General features: G+C 40.2%; 1 protein-coding gene across 2 annotated transcripts in view; it reads right to left on the reverse strand.

The window, feature by feature from the left end:
• The window catches only part of ipcef1 (interaction protein for cytohesin exchange factors 1), a 307632-nt gene that overhangs the window by 84918 nt on the left and 205541 nt on the right, over positions 1–17173 (reverse strand). The gene's annotated exons all lie outside the window — the stretch shown is intronic.

Genomic DNA, 17173 nt, shown 5'->3' on the forward strand with positions numbered 1-17173 from the left:
ACTGTGTCGACTGCTCTAGGACACAGCCTAAAAAATCAATCAGGAACGACTGAAGAACATTTTTGTAAGGTAGAATGCTCAGTGAAGGCTGGCGGTCTTTTGGACCTTGAAACATTTGCAGAATTAGTTTTTTTTTTTTCCCTCTAGTGGTGTATGGAGTTTGTTTTTCTGTCCTCTCTGGCCATCTGATCTTATCGTCAGACTCATCTTTACAGAGTTAAGAAAACAATTCTACATATAAGGATTCAACTTCTCTATTAGTTATAAATCTATCTTAGGTACATTTAATTATTTTTGTATGGTACTTATTCATTATCATACAACAATCCATCCATCCATTATCCAACCCGCTATATCCTAACTACAGGGTCATGGGGGTCTGGTGGAGCCAATCCCAGCCAACACAGGGTGCAAGGCAGGAAACAAACCCTGGGCAGGGTGCCAGCCCATCACAGGCCACGCACACATACACACACACACCAAATACACACTAGGGACAATTTAGAGCCGCCAATGCACCCGGAGGAAACCCACGCAGACACGGGGAGAACATGCAAACTCCACGCAGGGAGGACCCGGGAAGCAAACTTCATTATCATTCTTATCTAATTTTAATTTGTTTTTCACTTCTTGTAATTATTTATTTCACATGTTGTAAAGCACTATGAGATACATCCTGTGTATAAAAATGTGAAAAAAAAAACCCAGCAAAAACCAAAAATGTAAAGCAAGACTCAATCGAGTTAAGCAAACAGGCCATGAATCTGAGTATATGTTATGCGTTCATTGAAAAGAAATCAAGCATATCCATCATTTCTACAAAGTAGTTTTAGGAGAGAATGGCAGGGGGCTAGCTACAATGTTACTTGCTGTACTGAACAAGCTTTTAAAGACAATGGTGGTAGCACGTTTGGACAGGTATTTACATGGCAGTTTAGCTATGATCAGGAAGGTCTTCTTCTTAGTGTTTTCAGCAAATAAGCAGTCATTTCCTCCGTGTCAATGATATTTCATGCAAATATGTGCTTTTTCCTCGATAGATTGCAATGTTGAAGGTGCTTCTTTACTTCTCTTAAGCAAACTCCCCAACAGCATCTTCTCCGGGGAGGTGGACTGCAGCTCTTACCAGGGCACACAGCAGAAGATGAGGTCATAATGAGGGTACAGTATGTATGCTACCTCATTTTACCCAGCTGCTTTTGTTAGATAAATGCAGAAAAAATAATGGGGGCAACACGACTGAATATAGTGGGAATCACAATCATGTAGATACAAGTACTTGATTTATTTGTTTTTTGAGTAATGCGTTTTGACCTCTAGCATTCATTTTTTACTTTGATTATTGGCTCATGTTTTGGTTCTGGATTTAGTGTTGTTGACTTCTTGGTTCTGTGCCTGCTAGTGCTTAAGCATTTACCATTTCAATCTCCCAATCCATTTGCCTTTTGTCCTTTTTAGGACAAGGCTATTATTTTAGTACAGAGAACAGGTATTTTTTAAGTGGTGAGACATTTTCTGGAGATATAACCCAAAATAGACATCATGCAGGCAGTGGCAGTAAAATATTAAATTTACTAAAGTGATCAACACTAGAAGAGGTAAGCAGACAGTGTGAAGCTACATTATGAGTTCACAGCCCTTTTCAAAAAAAGGCAATGAATGTGAACTTTAGATATGTTCAAAGAACACATGAAAGGTACAATTTTGTGCATTATTTGTTTAACTGGACTCAAGTTATCTATGGTATTATTAGGAGACTATTAGTAACTTTTGACACAAGAGCAAAGATAGCTGTCAAAGGGGTCCTCATCACTGAAATAATTTAAAGTATTAGTTGTCTCCCTTCATGTTTTTGCTTCAAGAAACAGCAGCTGAAACTCTCCTTTCTTATTTGAGGTACCTCATGTGAGTGCTGGTTTCTGTGTTTCTACCCTTTGTTCATGGAGTGCTGTAGTAACAGGGTACGTTCACTGCAGGACCCTGAAACTTAGAATGTTGAAGCATTCCTGTTCTGTGCAGATTACAAAACCTTTGGTGTAGATGGACCTCACACCTCTGTAGCCTCAGCTAATGAGCTTCAGATTCAAAGAGCTTAGCCATTTATGTGTGGCCGTTGTCAAATGTCTTCTAACGCAATCTCTTTATATTTTATGATCCCATGTGCATAACTATCACAAGCCGAATAAACAATTACAAATATCTCAAAATTCATTTTTAAGAGGTTTTGAACTAAATTGCAAGACATGCTACAGGTATATATACATTCTATATATAATAATAATAATTCTGTTTCAAGATATCTAAAATGCATTTTTAGATGCCTTGAAGTGATATCTATGAGATATAAAAAATGCACTTTTAAGCTATGTCAATATATTTTGAGATATCTTAAAATAACTCACTGTACTTTTAAGATAATCCAAATGCAATTGAAGATATTTGTTTTCAAAAGGATGTCCTGTCATTTCAAGACAGATACAGATTCAAGATACAGATTATCTGTAATTGGGCGATGCATTTTTTCTTCATATCTTGAAATCTAATCAAAACACCTTAAAATGCATTTCAGGTATTTTCTTGTTGACTTGCATACTGAGATATCTAAAATATATTTTAAGATATCTCAAGTTAGTTTCCTGATATGTAAAATAGTTTTCTGCTCCATCTGAGATATGTTAAAATGTATTTCAGAATATCTCAACATTTAAGATATTGGAAATATATTTTATAATAGGTAGAAGTTATTTTAAGATATCATTTTGAGATTCCTAAAATACATTTAAAGATCTCTCAAATATGAGTCAATAAGAAAATACCTGAAATGAATTTTAAAATAAAGAGAAAGATCTCTTGAAAGAAAATCAAATTTTACACAAATTGACATATCTGAAAATAAACTTTGGATATCTTAAATGCATGAAAGGTCAATCTGAAATATCTTGAAATGTTCAAGTGGTTATTTAGAGATCCTATCACGTAAGTGACATATCTTTAAACATGTTTGAGATATTTCAATATGCACTACAGATATCTGAAAAGAAACTTCTTTTGAGATATCTTGATTTTATTTTGAAATGTCTCTAAATGTTAATTGGGGCTGCCATACACAACACATAGCCATAAATGTTTATACTGTCTACTGTGTGTTCCGTTTGAAGGTTTCTCCTCGGGCACACCCTGGAGAATCATATGTCACCTTGTCTTGTTCATGTGCACACGACAAATAAATGAAATGGGAAAACACTGTATTTAAAAATGTAATATGCGGTACATAAACAATATTTTTTGTCTAACTTTCATGCTTACCATAACCCGTACAGTTTTGTTACCTACATATAATCTTTTTTCACACCTATATTAGTATAGCCACATACTGCTTAGTACTGAATTTAAAGCCATGATTCTCCCACTGAGCTCAGATGATTATGTGATTTTAGTGGGGGGGGTGATTTTATTAGTACATTATAGGATAACCTGGACAGGAACCATTCCATAGCTTATCCATTTCTTACTGGGGTATAGCATTAGATATGCAAACAGTACAACCTGTAGGATGTGGGGTGGATGGTGAATGGGAATGCGAGGCAATATACTTTGGGACAAGTAAGGAGGTGACTCACTTTCTCTTGCCAGACCATTTATATACTTTTAAACATCAGTTTAGACTTTTTACTTAGTCCTTTTTAATCCCCACTATTAATCAGGTCACCGTTTAGATGTCTGTCAAACTATTTCGCCTCAAAATCACCATAAAAGCTTGCACTGGAACTTTAACAATCAAGATGTAACATGATTTAGGTTTTGATTTATATAAATATATAGAATTACACATGTACATCTTTTTCTTCTCTGAGACAATATTGGGACATAGGAAAAGTGCAGATTTATCAGTTCTGCAATGAGAGCCCTGAAGGAAGAGATTATCGCACTTCAACAGACCATGGCTTCCTCTTTGGATGGAAATGTGCTCGAAACCTTAAAAAAGAGAAACACAGTACAGTATTCTCTGAACTGATGGATTATAAAGTGTAAGGTGCACTGATGCGCTCTCAATTTCAAACTGAACCTGAGGCAGATGCACCAACAAGGTACTTTTTTGTTTTATCGAGAAAACAGGGCCAGAGTCAGATGATTCTGTGTTTGAAATATACAGAGGGCTAGGAGCTGCGATAGATTGGAATACTGAGCTCTACTGGAGCTGACTGACTTACTAAAATTTCTTGCTTTTCTGAAGATTTGCCATATGAATAAACATACTACTGCAACACAAACAAAATCATGGTGCTAGAGAGTGGTGACATATTGCATTTTGATCAGCACACACAAGTAGGAATTTCACTGTGCTCAGAACAGGTGACAAGAATAACCATAAAAAACCTATACACCCTAAAAACAAGGGGAAGTCTCCTGTTGCTGGTGGACTCCCAGTTGATTTTTATGACCTTTTCTGGAACGTGATGGATCTTGATTTACTGTCTGTTATGCACAAAAGCCTGAAGTGGGTATTCTCCATAAGAAGGGCAACTTTTGGGAAATCATGAACTAGTAATCTGGCTTTGCTCTGCACAGACTATAAAATTCTGTCTACAATATTAGCAATCAGACTAAGAAGGATGATGTGTATGGCTGGGTTACAAGGAGAAAACCACTACTCACCAAAAAGAAAACTGCTATTCCTCTAAAGTTTTTTAAAGGCCACATGGATATGCCACAATGCTATTGGAAGAATGTTCAACACAGGTCTGAGGAAGTGTGTCATGCCTTGAGATTTCTGAGGACCTCAAAAAAAATTCTGTTGATGCTCATGATAAGCAAAAAATAAAATCTTGATCCCAGTTGAACTTACATAAAAATGTTCTTCAGACTCCAGCAATATACAAGTATAAAGCTTATTTAACAAAGATGTCTTTGGAGCACCCCATGTTCTCTTCACTGCAATCATGGGAATGCTGCCAGTCCTTTGTTAGACAAAGGCTTTGTGGTGTATAAATATATAAACGCATATTTAGCATACAGTTGATAACATATTAATCTATTACAAACAGGTACATATATGGAATATTAGATCATCCTGTATTAGGATACATAGACAGAGGTACATGATGCTTCATTCCAAGTTAGTTTACCTTGGAGATGAGACTTTTGAGAAAATAACTAGGAAGTAGTGTTGGATAATGTGAAAAGTCGCTTAAAGGGTTGGCAATGGCTTTTACCACTGCTCTCACACAGAGATATCTTAGTAACCATGTGGCATAAATTGATGTGTGCTGAACCCCCTCTTGAACTTTTATTTAACATTCAGAGAGAGCTGCTGAAGTTTTTGTTGGAACAGAAGGCATTGTCTGAAGCACCGTGTACTCTATTTACCAAATAATGAAGGAGGACAAGGATTTGCTTGCAGCCGAAGAAATACTTTCCGGCTGTAAGCGTTGCCAAAACTTTTGTATTATCTGACAAACATGTCCTGGAGGTTACTTGCCTGTGTCTTGTTATGACAAATGGGACAGTTACATATTGACAAGGCATTTTTAAGGAACAATAGACAACTTCTAGCCTTCTGCCTTTCTATAGCAGTCTACTCAGAATGTGGAATCTCCTTGAGTCTTGTGTTGACTGGAGCTCTGCCAGTCTCTTTTGGGCTCTAGAGTACCCAGTACTGGACCTCAAAGTCACACAGTCTGTAAGAGTCCAATCATTACTAATAAATTCTGGAATAATTCAGATCTGCCATCTAATAGATTTGGAAAAGTGCTGTTTGTACAGCACTGAGAAGATGACAGAGGTATTGAGACTACACTCAGTAGTCTAATCAACTGCTGCAGAAGATCATTGCCAACCTTCCAGCTGAAGTAAAATATCTTATTGGAGACTTCCTTGCTAGCAGAGCTGAACCAGAGTCCAGTGAAGATTTTCCTTATGTGACCATGGTGCCGGCTGGTTTGGAACCTGAGGATACTGAAGTCATGTATGCACGCCATCTACAGCAAAGAACGACTTCCTTTGACGGTGCTGTGGGGAAAGAGATCTACAGAATACGCATGTTGGGATGTCCTTGGGAACCACTGAGTACAACACCAAAGATACCGGGGTCAGCACTGAACAAAATAACTGCCGACTTGCAATGGTGTGTGCTGCACAGCATTATTGCTGTTAATTCTTGTGTCTCACTGATTGACCCTTCAGTCACAGACAAATGTCCTTTCTGTGGAGAGAGAGAAAGACCATTTCCCACTGTTTACTCTTCTGTACTAGACTTAGACCTCGTTTAAATGTTCTTAACTCTGTTTTTAGTGTTCTTTCTTTCTTTCTTTCTTTCTTTCTTCAGACTAATCCTCTATAGTGTGTTTATTCACCTTATCTGTGTGGCTGTTCCTCTTAAACATGTGCTGATTAGCTTGGGCTCTGACCTTTTAGCCCTGATTTGGGTTATGTAGGTCTTACCTTGTAAACGTGCCATATTTTATCAATTTTATAAAGTATTATGTTTTGAGGGTTTTTTACTGCTTACAACTTTGATGCCCAATTTAGCTTGTTTACCTTCATGGTAAATTTCTGTTATGAGTTATTTAATCAATTGTAGTATACCCAGAGATACACCATAATTATAGAGCTTGAATCAATTTCACAAAAACATTAAGCTTTAAAAATACAACTTGTTGCAGCAATTTTTATGAATACGAGTGAATAATTATCGGATCAGTTAACCCAGCCACAGGGGATGCACAAACCAGTGTGTTATTTTGTGCCGGTCTGAAGCCCGGATAAATGGGGAGGGTTACATCAGGAAGGGCATCTGGTGTAAAATTTTGCCAAAGCAATATGCAGACAACAATACAAATTTCCATACCGGATCGGTCGAGCCCTGGGTTAACAACGACCGCCACCAATACTGTTAGCCAACAGGGTGCTGGCGGAAATTGGGCTACTGTTGGCCAAAGAAGGAGAAGAAGAGGGGGGAGACGTGTCCGGAGGCAGGAGGAGAGGAGGAAAGTAAAGAGAGTGGAACTGAGGAGAGAGTTAGCAGATATGATGGAGAGAAGGAAGGTTGATATATTGTGCGTGCAAGAGACTAAGTAGAAGGGGAGTAAGGCCAGGTGGATCGGAGGTGGATTCAAATTGTTTTATCATGGTGTAGGTGGGAGGAGAAATGGAGTAGGGGTTATTCTGAAGGAACAGTATGTCAAGAGTGTTTTGGAGGTGAAAAGAGTGTCAGACAGAGTAATGATTATGAAGCTGGAAATTGGAGGTGTGATGATGAATGTTGTTAGTGCATATGCAACGCAAGTTGGGTGTGCAATGGGTGAGAAAGAAGAGTTTTGGATTGAGTTGGATGAAGTGATGAACAGTGTACCCAAGGGTCAGAAAGTGGTGATTGGAGCGGAATTCAATGGGCATGTTGGTGAAGGGAACAGTGGAGACGAGGAGGTGATTGGTAGGTATGGTGTCAAGGAGAGGAATGAAGAAGGTCAGAGGATAGTGGATTTTGCCAAAAGGATGGACATGGCTGTGGTGAATACGTATTTTAAGAAGAGGGAGGAACATAGGGTTACATACAAGAGTGGAGGAAGATGCACACAGGTAGATTACATCCTATGCAGAAGAGTTGATCTGAAGGAGATTGAAGACTGCAAAGTGGTGGCAGGGGAAAGTGTAGTTAAGCAGCATAGGATGGTGGTCTGTAGGATGACGTTGGAGATCAAGAAGAGGAAGGGAGTGAGGGCAGAGCCAAGGATCAAATGGTGGAAGTTGAAAAGGAAGACTGCAAGGTTGAGTTTAGGGAGGAGGTGAGACAGGCACTGGGTGGCAGTGAAGAGTTACCAGACAGCTGGGAAACTACAGCAGATGTAGTAAGGGTGACAGCAAGAAGGGTGCTTGGCGTGACATCTGGAAAGAGGAAGGAGGAAAAGGAAACCTGGTGGTGGAATGAGGAAATACAGGAGAGTATACAGAGGAAGAGGATGGCAAAGAAGAAGTGGGATAGTCAGAGAGATGCAGAAAGTAGACAAGAGTACAAGGAGATAAGGTGCAAGGTGAAGAGAGAGGTGGTGAAGGCTAAAGAAAAGGTGTATGATGAGTTGTGTGAGAGGTTGGACACTAAGGAGGGAGAAGAGGACCTGTACCGATTGGCTAGACAGAGGGACCGAGCTGGGAAAAATGTGCAGCAGGTTAAGGTGATAAAAGATAAAGATGGAGACATACTCACAAGCGAGGAGAGTGTGTTGAGCAGATGGAAAGAGTACTTTGAGAGGCTGATGAATGAAGAGAATGAGAGAGAGAAGAGGTTGGATGATGTGGAGATAGTGAATCAGGAAGTGCAACGGATTAGCAAGGAGGAAGTAAGGACAGCTATGAAGAGGATGAAAATGGAAAGGCCGTTGGTCCAGATGACATACCATGGAAGCATGGAGGTGTTTAGGAGAGATGGCAGTGGAGTTTTAACCAGATTGTTTAATGGAATCTTGAAAAGTGAGAGGATGCCTGAGACGTGGAGAAAAAGTGTACTGGTGCCAATATTTAAGAATAAGGGGGAAGTGCAGGACTGCAGTAACTACAAGGGAATAAAATTGATGAGCCACAGCATGAAGTTATGGGAAAGAGTAGTGGAAGCTAGGTTAAGAAGTGAGGTGATGATTAGTGAGCAGCAGTATGGTTTCATGCCAAGAAAGAGCACCACAGATGCAATGTTTGCTCTGAGGATGTTAATGGAGAAGTTTAGAGAAGGCCAGAAGGAGTTGCATTGCTCTTTGTGGACCTGGAGAAAGCATATGACAGGGTGCCTGAGAGGAGCTGTGGTATTGTATGAGGAAGTTGGGAGTGGCAGAAAAGTACATAAGAGTTGTACAGGATATATAACAGGAAAGTGTGACATTGGTGAGGTCTGCGGTAGGAGTTACAGATGCATTCAAGTTGGAGGTGAGATTACATCAGGGATCGGCTCTGAGCCCTTTCTTATTTGCAATGGTGATGGACAGGTTGACAGACGAGATTAGACAGGAGTCTCCGTGGACTATGATGTTTGCTGATGACATTGTGATCTGTAGCGATAGTAGGGAGCAGGATGAGGAGACCCTGGAGAGGTGGAGATATGCTCTAGAGGGGAGAGGAATGAAGGTCAGTAGGAACAAGACAGAATACATGTGCGTAAATGAGAGGAAGGTCAGTGGAATGGTGAGGATGCAGGGAGTAGAGCTGGCGAAGGTGGATGAGTTTAAATTCTTGGGATCAACAGTACAGAGTAATGGGGATTGTGGAAGAGAGGTGAAGAAGAGAGTGCAGGCAGGGTGGAGTGGGTGGAGAAGAGTATCAGGAGTAATTTGTGACAGACAGGTATCAGCAAGAGTCAAAGAGAAGGTCTACAGGGTAGTAGTGAGACCAGCTATGTTATATGGGTTGGAGACGGTGGTACTGACCAGAAAGCAGGAGACAGAGCTGGAGGTGGCAGAGTTAAAGATGCTAAGATTTGCACTGGGTGTGACGAGGATGGATAGGATTAGAAATGAGTACATTAGAGGGTCAGCTCAAGTTGGACGGTTGGGAGACAAAGTCAGAGAGGCGAGATTGCGTTGGTTTGGACATGTGCAGAGGAGAGATGCTGGGTATATTGGGAGAAGGATGCTAAGGATAGAGCTGCCAGGGAAGAGGAAAAGAGGAAGGCCTAAGCGAAGGTTTATGGATGTGGTGAGAGAGGACATGCAGGTGATGGGTGTAACAGAACAAGATGCAGAGAACAGAAAGATATGGAAGAAGATGATCCGCTGTGGCAGGCTCGAACGGGAGCAGCCGAGAGAAGAATAAAAGAATTATCGGATCAATTATTTTCTATAGATAATATGGATGGATAGATCTATAAAATATTGCCTACAATTTGTCATTAATGTTTTGTGTGTTGATTGCTGGCAAAAAATTACCATCAAATATTAATTAATTTTCCAATCCTCATCATTTGAATACAGATTTAGGTGCTTCAGGTGCAAAGCTCTGATCCTGATCCTGGGAAGTATGTCAGTACATCACAGAAAATTTTCTTATGGCAGGCCAATTTGAAATCATCAAATAACCTAATCTGTGCATTTTTAAAATGTGGGAGAAAATGAGACTACCTGCAGAAATTCAACATGGACATAAGCAGGATTATGGAGATCAAACCACTACAATATCATGACATCCTAATTGACTGTGCTCAAATTTTAAAGTGCAACACAACAAAAATCCCAAAATAGTTTTAATACTGAAAGGTACTTAATTATTTAATGAACAATAATCTGGTTTGAATCATTGTTAAATTACTCTTTTATCAAGACATTTTCAAAACTCAGCTATACTGATTGAAACGAAACTGAAGTAAAACCAACAAAAATGAGGGTAAGCAGGATATTCTCATTAAAAGCTTTATCTACACACTAGCAAAATACCCGCGCTTCGCAGCGGCGAAGTACTGCATTAAAATTTTTATTAAGAAGAAAATTTAACCTTTTTAAACTGAGCGAAAATATGCCAATAATTATTTGTTAAGGATCTCTTTGTACACCATGTTGTCAGTTTGGCCCTCCGGTTGTAACATGACCAAGCTGTACGCTGAGCTTACTCTTGAGCATGCAACTTACAGTTGGCCATGTGAACAGTAATCTTGTCTCAAATCTCACAGCTTGGATTGCTGCTGTCATAATCGGTTTGAGTTTCATGGTTTGTTTCAATTACGACAGTATTTGCAGGATTTGTTGTATTGAAGTGACATTTGGCATCTGTCAAGCGTTGTAAGCACACAACCGGTTTCAGCGATAAAATCACATCCAGCTTTTGAGAGTTTAAACATTCATAAACATCAAAGTGTCCACTACTGAAATCACCTGTGAATCTAAGATGTTTAAGAGGCATTGGCGGTTTCGAAAGGTGTAAAATATTTGGCCATTTCGGTACACTTGAAAGCGACAACCGAACAATTCAGCGGCAGCCATCAACTCACATGCAGAACCATAGGTGAAGGGCTTAAGCATTTCACTCTTATAGTGCTCCTGTGTAGTATAATTATCTCCTGTACCATCATCAGTTCACACCTTGAACCTGTCCCAGTCATTCAATACATAAGACACAATGTTCCTCCAGATATCAAGAGTGAGCCTGATATGGCCGTGCAATATGTAACAAAGAGAATGGAAAAGGTAGGTGGTATCTCTGGGCATGGAAACCATTCGGTAAGTGATAGTTCTTTGATCGATAGTGATCATCTCGATAGACATGGTAATGGGAGTTGGAATGATAAAGGAAATGGGTACCTGAGCAATGTAAAGTAAGTCTAAAATACCTATACAATAACTATAATTGTAATAAACAAACAATAAAACAGCGGAGAAGCCGTGCATTAAACAAAAAGGCTGTGGTTATCAGTAGGGAGATGTGAATCCTGTGGCGAAGCAAGAAAGGGAATGTAGAGACTGGGGCGACGGACGGCCTTATATAGGCAGGCAGCCAACAACGTGGGAGGCGTTGGGATGGGGGAGCCAACGCCGTCTCACACAGTGACCGAGCTGCAGGCTATGGACGTATATATGTACGTAAGTAGGATTCAGTTATCGTTGGGAACCCGTGTACCAAATTTCTTGAAGATGGGCCCATAAGTAACAAAGACTGTTGAAAAGTTCAATATGGCAGCTGACAGTGGCATAATACCACCGAAATAAGTACGTACATTGGTTTCGGTTAGTGCAGGGAAGCCGCCTACCAAATTTCGAGAAGATGGGGCCATAAATAAGAAAGTTCAACATGGAGGACGTTGTTGACCGTTATGACCATTACGCTTAGAATTTCGAAATGAAACCTGCTTAACTTTTGTAAGTAAGCTGTAAGGAATGGGCCTGCCAAATTTCAGCCTTCTACCTACATGGGAAGTTGGAGAATTAGTGATGTTTGGAAATTCAATATGGCGGCCGACAGTGGCGTCATACAACTGAAATAAGTACGTACATCAGTTTTGGTTAGCGCAGGGAAGCCACCTACCAAATTTCGTGAAGATGGGGTCAGCCTTCTACCTACACGGGAAGTTTGAAAATTGGTGACGTTGGAAAGTTCAATATGGCGGCCGCCAGTGGCGTCATACCATCGGAATAAGTAAGTACATCGGTTTCGGTTAGCGCAGGGAAGCCGCCTACCAAATTTCATGAAGATGGGGCCATAAATAAGAAAGTTCAACATGGCGGACGTTGTCGAACCGTTATGACCATTACGTGTAGAAATTAGCTAATTAACTTTTGTAAGTAAGCTGTAAGGAATAAGCCTGCCAAATTTCAGCTTTCTACCTACATGGGAAGTTGGAGAATTAGTGATGAGTCAGTGAGTGAGTGAGGGCTTTGCCTTTTATTATTATAGATTCAAATTACGAGGCTGGTGATGGCAGTGCTACTTGCTTCACTAATACAGTGCCTAGAACTGTGATCAAATAATATTTATTTGAAAACATTTTTATAGATAGATAGATAGATAGATAGATAGATAGATAGATAGATAGATAGATAGATAGATAGAAATGTAGCTATATTATTTAGGGTGCTTTGAACACAGACAGTATACCATTTTAAGGACATGTCTTGTATACTAGAGCTATACACTTTACTGTACACATTATTAAATTGTATATTTACTGTATAAATTATGGAATTGCATATTTAAATTAAAATTTTGCATTAATTCATTTAATAGTATTATGAACAGACAGTCTATCATCTTACTTTGCATACAAACTTCAATATTACAGAAGTTTGACCCCAAAAAAAGCATACAGTACTTCTAAAATAATCCACTTATAAATCTGAATATATAAGTAATGAATTTGAAGAGTGAAAGCGTTTGGTAAACCGTCACATTTCCAAACAAGAATACAAAATAATCAAAAGCTATGCACAATACTATTAAATACTATAGAAGATTCATCCAAATACATAACAGGAAGAAGGCAAAAATGTCTCTGTGTCAGCTCTTATGAAACATCATTAGTCATTTCCCTGTTGAACTTCAAAAAAACATTAAAAATACCATTTTAGAATATACATTTTTTTTTGCAACAATGTATAAATGACTGCGGTGGGTTGGCACCCTGCCCGGGATTGGGTCCTGCCTTGTGCGCTGTGTTGGCTGGGATTGGCTCCAGCAGACCCCCGTGACCCTGTATTCGGATTCAGCGGGTTAGAAAATGGATGGATGGATGGATGAATAAATGGATGGCCGATAAAAAGAAGTCATTTATACATCAGTCCAATGTTCATTAAAATGTGAAGAACAGGTATTTGCAACATCAGTAACCAAAAGTCTAAATTAGAGTCTAAATTAACACACCATATTCTGTACCTCTCAGTTTGCAGTAAAGCACAGAATATCCATCAACCTGCTAAAAGACAGATGGGCTTGATGTCTGCTGAGGCAGTGGGTTTCTTGTTGTTTTTTTTTTTTTTTGGTTTTCATTCATTATAGATTGTATTCTTCCTGTGTTAATTCTTTACACAGAAGTCTTCTTTCCTATTATAGATGATTCAACAAATTACCGTAATTACAAATAGGCAAAGCCTAAACAGTTAAATATGTCCTTGTCTAGGGGAAGTGAGAAATACTACTGTGTCTTGCTACATATTTTGACATAGATGTTGGAGCTAAAAATACAGTTAAAATCATTTTAAATGATGCTGTATAAAATGCTAAGAAAAAACATGCAGATATTCTCGCTGCTTTCCAAAAAAGATGATTTATTGTCCCAAATATTGCTCTCATTCAGCCAGTGGGCTCAGAATTAACCATTAATTGGCCTATGTGGCACATGAAATTGCTACTATAATCTGAAGTGTTAAAAGGGTGCCTTAGTGTGTACTTCTGCCATTTTTAATTAATTTTTCTAAGGCTTATTGAAAAATTAGAACAATCTAGACGAGAACATGCCATTCAGCCCAACAAAGCTCACCATTCCTATCAATTTAATTCTTATAAAAAACATCATGTCTAGTTTTGAAAGTCCCTAAAGTCCTACTGTGTACCACACTACTTGTTAGCTAATTCCAAGTATCTATGTTTCTCTGTGTAAAGATAAACTTCTTAATGTTTGTGCGAAATTTATCCTTAAGTTTCCAAATGTGTCCCCATGTTCTTGATAAACTCATTTTAAAATAACAGTCACGGTCCACTGTACTAATTCTGTTCATAATTTTAAACACTTCACTCATGTCACCTATTAATCTTCTTTTGCTTAAACTGAAAACGCTCAACTCTTTTAATCTCTCTTCATAATTCATTCCCTGCAGCCCTGGAATTAGCCTAGTCACTCTTTTCAAGACCTTTTCTTGCACTGCTATGTGCTTTTTGTAGCCTGAAGACCAAAACTGCACATAGTACTCCAGATGAGGCCTCACCAGTACATTATGAAGCTTGAGTATAACCTCTTTGGATTTCTGTTCTACATATCGTGCTATATAATCTAACATTCTGTTAGCCTACATAATGGCTTCTGAACACTGTCTGGAAGATGCGGTGGCAGCTCGCAGCGACCACTCCGGATCAAAATAGTGTTTTTATGTAGTATTTGTTATTTTATTTTTTTTCCGGTTTTTCAGTAGTACATGGACATCAGAACAACTAGTGTCCATGTATATCAACGTGACATGTTTCTCTGCTACCGATATTCATATTCTGTGCGACCTCAGTCTGCTACGAGAACCAGACCTTCAGCCCCCGGCGTCGCCTGATGCAAATGGCCAAGGGAGAGGCACACGGAGGCGGTGCGCGAGGAGGCGGAAATACGGGAAGCGAGCGGGAGTTCATGCTAGGCTAAAAGCTAACCCCAGCCGGCCAGCACTCCCATCCATATTACTTTCTAATGTCTGCTCCCTGGATAATAAATTGGACTGCATTTGACTCCAGCGAACTACCAATAGTGAGTTTTAAAAATGTTGAGTCTTTGTTTTCATGGAAAAGCGGCTCAGCGACAGAGTTGGCGCCATTCAGCTAGATGGGTTAGCTGCATTTCGAGTGGACAGAAATTCTACTCGCAGTGGTGGATTGTGTGTTTATATCAACACGGAATGGTGCAGTAACTCTGTGTTTGTTTCTAGCTACTGCTCACCGCTAGTGGAGTTTGTGATTGTTAAATGTAGGCCTTTTTATTTGCCTCGGGAATTCACCACCATCCACATAATTGGAGTTTACATACCTCCCAGTGTTAAAGCGAAGGAAACGCTCTGGGAACTGTACAGCGCCATCACAGACATACAGAACACACACCCAGATGGACTGGTTATTGTCGCTGGAGATTTCAATCACTCAAGTCAGTGCTTCCTAAATTCCATCAGTTTGTGGACTTTGCAACGAGAAGGACGAACGTGCTGGATCTTATTTATACAAACATTCCTGCCGCGTACCGGGTAGAGCCCTGCCCACACTTTGGAAACTCAGATCACATGTCTGTCATGTTAATTCTAACATACAGGCCGCTCATCAGATGCACCAAACCAGTTCTGAAGCAGGTGAGGATCTGGCCAGCAGAGGCCATCTCTGCTCTTCAGGACTATTTTGAGTGCACTGACTGGGACATGTTTAGAAAGGCTGTAACCAACAGTGACTGTATCAACTTGGAGAAGTACACTTCATCAGTGACCAGCTACATCTATAAATGCATTGATGACGTTACTGTCTCCAAGTACATCACTGCATGCCCCAACCAGAAACCGTGGATTACAAAGGAAGTGCATGTGCTATTGAAGACTCAGGACTCTGTCTTCAAGGAAGGTGATGAAATCGCCCTGAGAACATCAAGGGCCAAACTATCCCATGACATCAGAACTGCAAAGCGCGCACACGCCCAGAGAATCCAGGGACTTTTTCTATATGACAGAGACGCACGGAGCATTTAGAAAAGCATCCAGGCTATCACTAATTACAGGACAAAACCTGTGACAGTGACGCATCCCTTTCAGATGTGCTGAATAAATTCTATGCACAGTTTGAAGCACAGAACAACATGGTGATGAGGAAGACCACCTTTCCTCCTAGCGACCAAGCATTAAATCTGACTTTGGCCGACGTGAGAAATACTCTACGAAGAGTCAACCCATGAAAGGCTGCAGGACCAGACAATATTCCTGGCAGAGTACTAAGGAAATGTGCAAACCAGCTAGCAGACGTTTTTACTGACATCTTCAACATCTCACTGAGCACCTCCATTGTCCCAACCTGCTTCAAAACCACAACCATAGTTCCCATGCCAAAAAAGTCACAAGTATCCAACCTCAATGACTACCGTCCTGTTGCACTTACTCCCATTATCATGAAGTGCTTCAAGAAGCTTATCATGAAGCACATCAAAACCCTTCTGCCCCCCTCACTGTACCCCCTGCAGTTTGCTTATCGCTGGAACCATTCAACAGATGATGCAATAGCCACCACTCTCCATCTGGCTCTCCCTCATCTGGACAATAAGGACACATACATTTGAATGCTGTTCATCGACTTCAGCAGCTGACGGAAAAGCTGAGCCTGCTGGAACTGAACACCTCCCTCTGTAACTGGATTCTGGACTTCAGGATTGGAAACACCATCTCCAGAACCACCATACTGAGCACTGGAGCCCCTCAAGGCTGTGTGCTCAGTCCATTATTGTTCACACTGCTGACTCATGACTGTGCAGCAATGCACAGCTCTAATCACATCAAAAAATTCACTGATGACACGACTGTGGTGGGTCTCATCAGCAACAACAATGAGTCAGCATACAGAGAGGAGGTGCAGTGGTTAATGGACTGGTGTAAAGCCAATAACCTGTCTCTGAATGTAGACAAAACAAAGGAGTTGATTGTTGACTTTAGGAAGACTAAGAGTGATCATTGGCCACTGAACATTGACGGCTCAACTGTAGAGGTTGTCAATAACACCAAATTCCTGGGTGTCCACCTGGCAGAGAACCTCACCTGGACCTACAACACCAGCTCTTTAGCCAAGAAAGACCAGCAGCGGCTCTGCTTCCTAAGTAGGCTAAGAAAAGCCCATCTTCCACCAGCTATTCTAACAACATTCTACAGAGGAACCATAGAGAGCATCCTGAGCAACTGCATCACTGTCTGGTTTGGAAATTGCACGATGAGGGATCATAAAGCACTACAACAGAGAGTGAAGACAGCTGAGAAGATCATCGGTGTCTCTCTTC

The sequence above is a fragment of the Polypterus senegalus genome, chromosome 3 (genome assembly GCF_016835505.1).
Source record: "Polypterus senegalus isolate Bchr_013 chromosome 3, ASM1683550v1, whole genome shotgun sequence".
In the NCBI taxonomy this organism is placed as follows: Eukaryota; Metazoa; Chordata; class Cladistia; order Polypteriformes; family Polypteridae; genus Polypterus; species Polypterus senegalus.